This window comes from Hippopotamus amphibius, chromosome 9 (genome assembly GCF_030028045.1).
Source record: "Hippopotamus amphibius kiboko isolate mHipAmp2 chromosome 9, mHipAmp2.hap2, whole genome shotgun sequence".
Taxonomy (NCBI): domain Eukaryota; kingdom Metazoa; phylum Chordata; class Mammalia; order Artiodactyla; family Hippopotamidae; genus Hippopotamus; species Hippopotamus amphibius.
The window spans coordinates 121,744,365-121,751,496 of NC_080194.1; positions in this window are offsets into that span (position 1 = coordinate 121,744,365).

A 7,132-nucleotide genomic window follows, 5' to 3' on the forward strand; every position below is an offset into this window, starting at 1 on the left:
GTTCTGGGGGTCTCAGTGGCGGCTCACCGCTCCCCCCTCCCCCCGCCCCCATGCCTCTGCAGCTCCAGGAGGAAAGACAAGCGGGGACCTGGGGCGGCCTGGGGCCTCGAGTAGGTACATGTCCCAGGTGGCCCTAAGCTGCAGACGGTGAGATCCGGGGGACTGGGGGCTGGAACGGGTGTCAGGGGTGTCCCCTCTCCCCCACTGCACGGGGGAGCCCAGGATACAGCAGGGACGCCTGCCTCCCCACTCTGATCTCAGCTGGCTTGCCCCTGGCCCCCTGGCCCTGCCATCAGCCCCCAGGGCAGTTACCGGCCTGCACCCCCTCCCCCCCGCCCCGCTCTCCTCCTCAAGTCGTGGCCCAGCGACCTTGGGCCATCCCAGCGGAGTGTCGAGGAGGGAGCCGAGTCTGATGTTATGAGGCTCCAGCAACATCATCTCCAAATGCTTCTGTCGGCAATCGAGCCGATTAGGGGTGTGCGGGCTCCAGATAAGAGCCCAGGGGTCATTTGGAGGGCAGGCGCAGAGGACTGGAGGAGAATGCATTCTCTCTGCCCACCCCTCCCTCTTCTCCAGCCCCTCTGTAGGCTCCAGTCAAGGGCATCGAGTGGATGCCCTGAAGCCAGCCTACTGGACGAGCCTCACCCTGCCTGAGCACTGTGTGACTTCTGGCAAACCCCTAAACTCTCTGTGCCTTGTCTGCAAACTGGAGCCATGGTCTGCTTCTCTGGGTGTGGGGTGACTACGGTGGGGTGTCCAGCGCTCTGCCTGGCAGGCTGAAGGCCATGGGGGGCTGGGGGCTCCTGTCTTCTTGGTGCTGGGGGATTCTGGGGCCCATTAAGGAGATGGGTGAATCTGACACTCCTCCCATAGCCCCATGGTGCTGGTGGTGGGGTCTGGGCCTGATGCTCGCTGAGGCTGGGCTGCACTACCTCCCCCGCATCAGACAAGAGGAGTCAGGGTCCCACATGCAGTGTGACTGGGGGTTCTCCCGGCCCCAAACCTCCCCACACAGGGAACCCTCACATCACCTTTCTGTGGTTGACCACTTCACGCTCCCCCTGCAACAGCAGCTCTCAGCTGGGGGTGGCTCTGCCCTGGCAGACCCTTGGCAACATCTAGAGGCATTTTTGGTTGTCACAGTGGCAGGGGAAGGGGTGCCACCGGCATCCAGTGGGTAAAAGCCAGTGGCACTGGTTAGTTCCCTACAGCACCCCAGGCCCCGCTGTGCCCAGGCGGGGAGACTCTCCCCTGGAAAGGGCAATGCTTTTCCTGCTGGATATCCTGAAAGAAAGGGTTCTGTTCTCTCCAAGACAACATTTTTCCAGCAGGAAAGAGGAGACGGTGGCCCTCCCCCCACCCAGCATCCCTGGCCAAGGGCATCCCAAGTGCATCTGAGGGGACGTCAGGTTCATGGCGGCACCAGGACCTTGGCGGCCCCAGAGAAAACGCAAATAGCCCCAGTGTAGCCCCTCCAGGGCCACAGCGGGAGGCCTGGCTCCACCCAGCACTTAGCCCGAAGAGGGCCTGAAAATAGAGGACGTCGGCTAGACGGCACACAAAGCCCCAAAGGCCCTCACGGGAGCAGTGGACATGGCGTGGAGCCACTTAGCTGAGAACCAGGGCCACTCAGAATCTCCAAGAGGGAGCAAGTGGCTGGTTAAGTGCTTGGAGGAGAAGGGCAAGGTCACTGTTGGGCCTGGCTGAGGGGGCAGCTGCAAACTTCCCACCCCGCCAACCTCTCCCTGCCCGGCCTCCCCCCATCGGCAACCCCGTCCTTCCCACAAAACCCCCCAACCCTGCATCTGCTGCCCTGCTCCAGGTTCAGCTGCACCCCCCACCCCCGCCTGGTTTTCCAAGCTAGGGTCAGGGTGGGGGCACGGTCCCCAGGTAACATGAGCCCCCTGCTTCAGCTCCTCCAGTCCCCGGATCTCTGTGCCGTGGGCAGCAGCCTCAGGTGTCAATTCAGCTTCCGGGTGTTGTCCTGCCCCAGGCAAGCGGGCCGAGGCAGGCTGGGACACTTGGGTCCCTGGCCTGAGCCGGCCAGCTGGGGCTCCAGAGGTGGCGCAGACACAGCGCCCGAACAGGGACAGGGACCCAGGAGGCAGGGGCTTGGTCACTGCCCTCTCAACTCTAGGTGCTCCCAGAGCTGGGGGGAGCTGTTCAGGCCCCCATCCTGGAGGGCCACGGCATGGGGGCCACGAGGGGCACAGAGAAGTCCCCATCCTAGGCCCTGAGCCCGTCGAGCACCAAGGGGAGGCCCCAGCCCTTCGTCTCTGGTCTCCCCACAGGCCCGCGTACCGTCCGCGGCCAATCCAAGTGGAGCTCCCCCGCACTCGGTGACCCTCGCCTGCCAGCAGTGAGTGAGTCACAATGGTTTTCGGAGACCCTGTGAGTCCCAGGGTGTGCCCAGAGCTCTGGGGGTGAGTGGGGGATGGGATGGGCCCTGACCCCACCAGCCCATCAGAGACCCGATCTCTGCCGGCCGTGCACCTTGGCACCTGGTCCTGTGGACCACAGACCCAGCTAATGTCCACCCTCTGGGCCCCCCAAGGAGGGCAAGGAGGTTCCTGGGACTTGGGGTCTTCTTTGTGGGTAGGGTAAGGTCAGATGTGTCTTCCAAAGAGGGGGAAACCTCCCCACGAAGCAGGCAAGCCCGCGGAGGGAGGGCACTAGCGCCGGGCGTGGGGGAGCAACCCCTGCCCACTCCCAGCCCCCATCAGCACCGCCCCTCCCTCACAACCCTGGGCAGCTCTAAATCGCCGGCAGCCAAGGCATCAACCGCAGCCCCGACACAAAGGCCAGTGAGGAAGCCCAGCCGCCAGCTGCTGGGACCAGACCCCCTCCTGCCTCCTGCCTCACTAATGCACTTTGCATTATTGTAAATCTTGCTTTCCTGAGAAGAGTGAGAAGGGTGCTCTGGGGACCCTGCCTCTGTAAGGGAGCTGGCGCCTCATCCTCACAAACACCATTTACTCCCAATTTACAGAAGGTTCCTTCTGGGTGGATTCTGTATGCCTGCCCCCCACCCCCACCACAACGGCCCCGCAACCACGGCTCCTGCCAGCCCCCCGCCCTGGCCCGTCTGCTCGTCAGGCTGACCTCGTGGGTTCTCAGAGCCCAGATCATTCTGCCCCCGGCCTCCCCCAGGCTGCTCTTCCTCCCATCTCTCTCCATCCTCAGCACCGGCCCTGGGACCCCTCCTCCAGGAAGCTCTTGAGGATCCCCAGCTCCTCCTGGGCCTCCAGCTGGGCCTCTGCATCTGCCCACACCTCCGCCTCCAACAGTGAGTGGCTTCATGAACACAGGACCTGACCAAGCAGAGGGACCCCACCAGGCTGAGCTGGTGTCACTCCTCCAGGTGACATCGTGACCACCGCCAGAGGGGCCACCGCTGGCTAGATGGACAGTGTCCAGCATGAGCTCAGCCCTGGAGTGGGCAGGAGGAGCCACCAGCTCAGCCCAGCCCAGCCCAGCTGGCCAAGCCCCAGCTACCCTGAGGCCAGGTGACTGGCCAGCACAGCGTCACAGTCAAAGGGAGACACTGGCCAGAGGCACCTGCGCGTCACTGCTTCCCCAAGAGCTGGCATTGTGGTCCTGGGGGAGCCGGGGGCTATCTTGAGTATCCAAGGTTTCCTTTGTGTATTACAAACCAAGAAGAGCACCAAAAGATGTAAAGATGCATTGTTCATATTTTACATGAGACATTAACTGTCCATAACCATTATTTGAGGTAGAACGTTAGCTTCCAAGGGCTGTCCTAACAAAGGACCACAACCTGGGGGCTTAACCCAGAAATTCATCCTCTCATAGTCTAGAGGCCAAAAGTTCTAAATCAAGGTGTCTCAGGGCCGCACTCCCTCCACAGGCTCCAGGGGAGGATACTTCCCGCCTCTCCCAGCTTCTGGGGGCTTCCGGTGTTCCTTGACTTGTGGCTAATTCTGGTTCTGAGGCCAGGATGGGCTTGCGCTCAGTGTGTTGCTGGCTGGCTGGGAGCTGGCGCCTGCATGTGCTTTAGGAGGACGAGAGATGGGGTCCGGGGGAGGATTGATTCCTGCATGATGGGAAGCTGGCACAGGGGGGGCCGTGAGAGCCGGGACCTGACCCTATTTGTCTCATTAACAGATCCGGGGGGGAGAGGCCGCCTGTCCCCACCCACTCGCAGTCCTGGCCAGAGAGGGACACAGATGGTGGTGTCATGCCAGCTCTTGGTGGTGGTCTACTCTGGGAACGTGGTCTGTTTCTATGGCGATGGGGCCTCCTGGTCTTGATGGGAAATTGCTCACCAGACCTTGGGAGTGGGGTGAGGGGGTGGGGCCAAGTTAAGCCCCCCACCTTTGAGCAAGGAGCACACTCTGCTTACGGAGCATCCGGGGTGCCCAGGACCCATGGTGTGGAGGTTGGGATTGGCCACAGCAAAGCTTCCTGGGCCCCATGTGGACTTGAGCTCCAAAGTGGAGGGTCTGCCCCTCCCTGACCAGCTGGGGAGACAAGTGCTCACCACTGAGACACCAGATTCACAACATCCCTGCCCCCACATCCAGTAGCACCCTCACAGTTAGGTGCACAACATCCCGCCCTGAACTTTGGCCTTGGCATCAGTGATTAACTGTTATTTTTAAAGTCTTTAATGGTGCATGAGGACCTAATGGGGTTTGCCATCAGGTAAATTGTCCCAGATCAATAGGGAGAGTCAGGACTTAGTGGCCCCACCTGGGTCCCACTGTCTGTCTGTCCCCCAAGCTCAACCCAGAACACTCTGGAAGGTTCCAAAGACTCGGTGGCTGGGAAATCATTTCTGGAAGGACAGAGTTGTTGGGTTGGGATGGGGGAGGCTTGGCTGTGTCCCATAGCACCGTGGCCCGCAGCCCCTGCCCGCCTGTCTGGGAGCCACTCCCGCTCTCCTGGAGGCATCAAAGGCCTCAGAGCCCCCACGAAAGGCGCCCTCCCCACGAGGTGCCAGTGGCTGGCGGGGACCCCCAGGGTCTGCGTGGAAGCGAGGAGAGGGGTTCCGTGGCCCTGCCTTGAAATTCCGTACTGCCAGGTCAATGCAACACTAAAACAAACCGCTTCAGAGAGTGGTGTGCAAACACAGGCAGGTGGGCACCAGAAAGGCACTGATGGAGCAGAGTGCCTGTCTGAGAGAGGAAGCAGGGTTCCCAGGTTTGTGGGCAGCTTTCACTGGACCAGAAGCCGTGTGAGACAGCCTGATGCTGGGGCTGGCTTACCCCAAGCGCAGGTGTGTGCATCGCTCCTCCTCCATCAGGTTGGAGGCTTGGTCTGCCCCCCAGTTTCCAGGGTGGGCTCGGCAGAGCGTCTCAGCTTGGAGGGAAACCCCGAATCCTTCACCCCAGCAGGCAAGGGCTGGCCCAGCTCTCAGATGCAGGGGGTTCTGCAGGGGCTTCCTGGAGGCCTCTGTGAACAGAGACACCAAGTGGGGAGCAGACCTGGACGTAAGAGGGCTGGGGACACACAGCTTGGCCCTGTCTCCTTCTGAAGGCCCCTCGGGCAGGCCCGACTCTCAGGGTCTCAGTCCCAGGGAGCCCCCCTCCAGCTCTTCCAGGGCCCCCCAGTGTCTGGTCTCTGGCACCCAGGCTGCTCCTAGGGCCTTGGACAAGCCCAGGTTGTACTCAGTCAGCATTTGTCCAAGGAATGAATAAACCTATGGCAGCCAGGCCTTCCACAGAGGGACGGTGTGGGCTGCGAGCCTCCCCAGTCCAGAGGCTGGAGGGAGGGCTGCCCCCGCCCAGTGCAGGTGCAACAGAGCGGACCCCATGGTCCCCTGAGAGGGACCGGGGAGGGCTGCAGCGTCCCGGGCACATGGGGAGTCCTGGCCGCAGGACAGGTGGCTGTATGGGAGCCCCGGGTCCATGCCCCGGGCTGGGTGGGGGCTGGCTGGGAGCCTCTCCATAGACACCCCCCAGCTCTGAAGGGCATCCTCCAGCTGCCAGCACTTGGGACTAGACTGAGCGTACGTTTTGCACTTAGAAATCTCGTGTGTGTATCTTATGTTCAACAAAGAGAAAGCCCCAAGTTTGTCTGACTCACGTGTGAATCTGCACGTTTGTGACAGCCCCCCTCCTGAGCCCACATCCATCTGCTGGTTTGAGCTGCGACTTCACAGGCTGGGGAAGGCCCTTCCTCCTGGGAGATGTGAGTTTCCGGGTCTCGGGAAACCCAGGACCCCTCAGGGAGGCTCGGCTAAGGCTGCCAGCCTCCGGGGGACAAAGGCCTGGGGTGTCCAGGTACCCCAATACCCAGCCATCCTGAGCCACTGAGGGGAAGGCTGTGCCTGCAGGACCCTTGGAGGGAGAGTTTGTCGACTCAGTTCTCTGACCCCTCATTGAAGGACAACCCCCCCCCCCCCCGCCCCTGTGCCCGGACAATCCTCAAGACCTGTGGGTCCCCATGATGCAGAGACCTCCATGTGGACCACGGAGGCGGTCACCTGCTAACGAGGCCCAGCATGGGGGGCACAGAGATCCCCTATCCCTCAGGACCCTGACCTAGAAGGCCCAGGGCAAGGGTCATCACGTCACTTCCCCCTTGAAAGCCAGCACCCCGCCCCCCACGCTGACATCTGCGCCCTCTGGCACTTCCTGATTCCTGCCTCTTCTTGAAGCTCCCAGGCCAACAGGAGGGTCTGGGGCTTGTGTGGCCTAGACCAGGCCACCCCACATTGGGCAGGATGCTGACTGCAAGCCAGGGGGAGCCTGCAGCCTGGCCCCGATGGCCCTGCCTGCCTCACTCTTTGGCTGGGGTGCCTGGGCTCTCAGTGCCTACAGGGGAACACCCTCAGATCAAGGATGCCCTGGTCTGTGTGAGGATGTGCACCTGGAGGGAACAGGTGATCCAGGTGTGCGACCAAGCACAGACAGCCAAGGACCTGGGGAGCTTCCCAGGGGAACAGATCAGCACACCTCCAAACCGCTTAGAAGGGGTGGGGCCTGTGTGACTGGCGGGGGGCCGAGGCTCTGTGTTGCTGGTAGGGTGGAGGGTGGTCCTCCTTGGTGGTGCCACAGAAGGATAGGGTCACAGTCAGTAAGACTCTCCTACAATGCCAGGCTTCTCCTTCATCTAGTCCCCAGTGCTTCCCAGTGGGCCAGCAGGGAGCACCCCCACCCCCAACCCC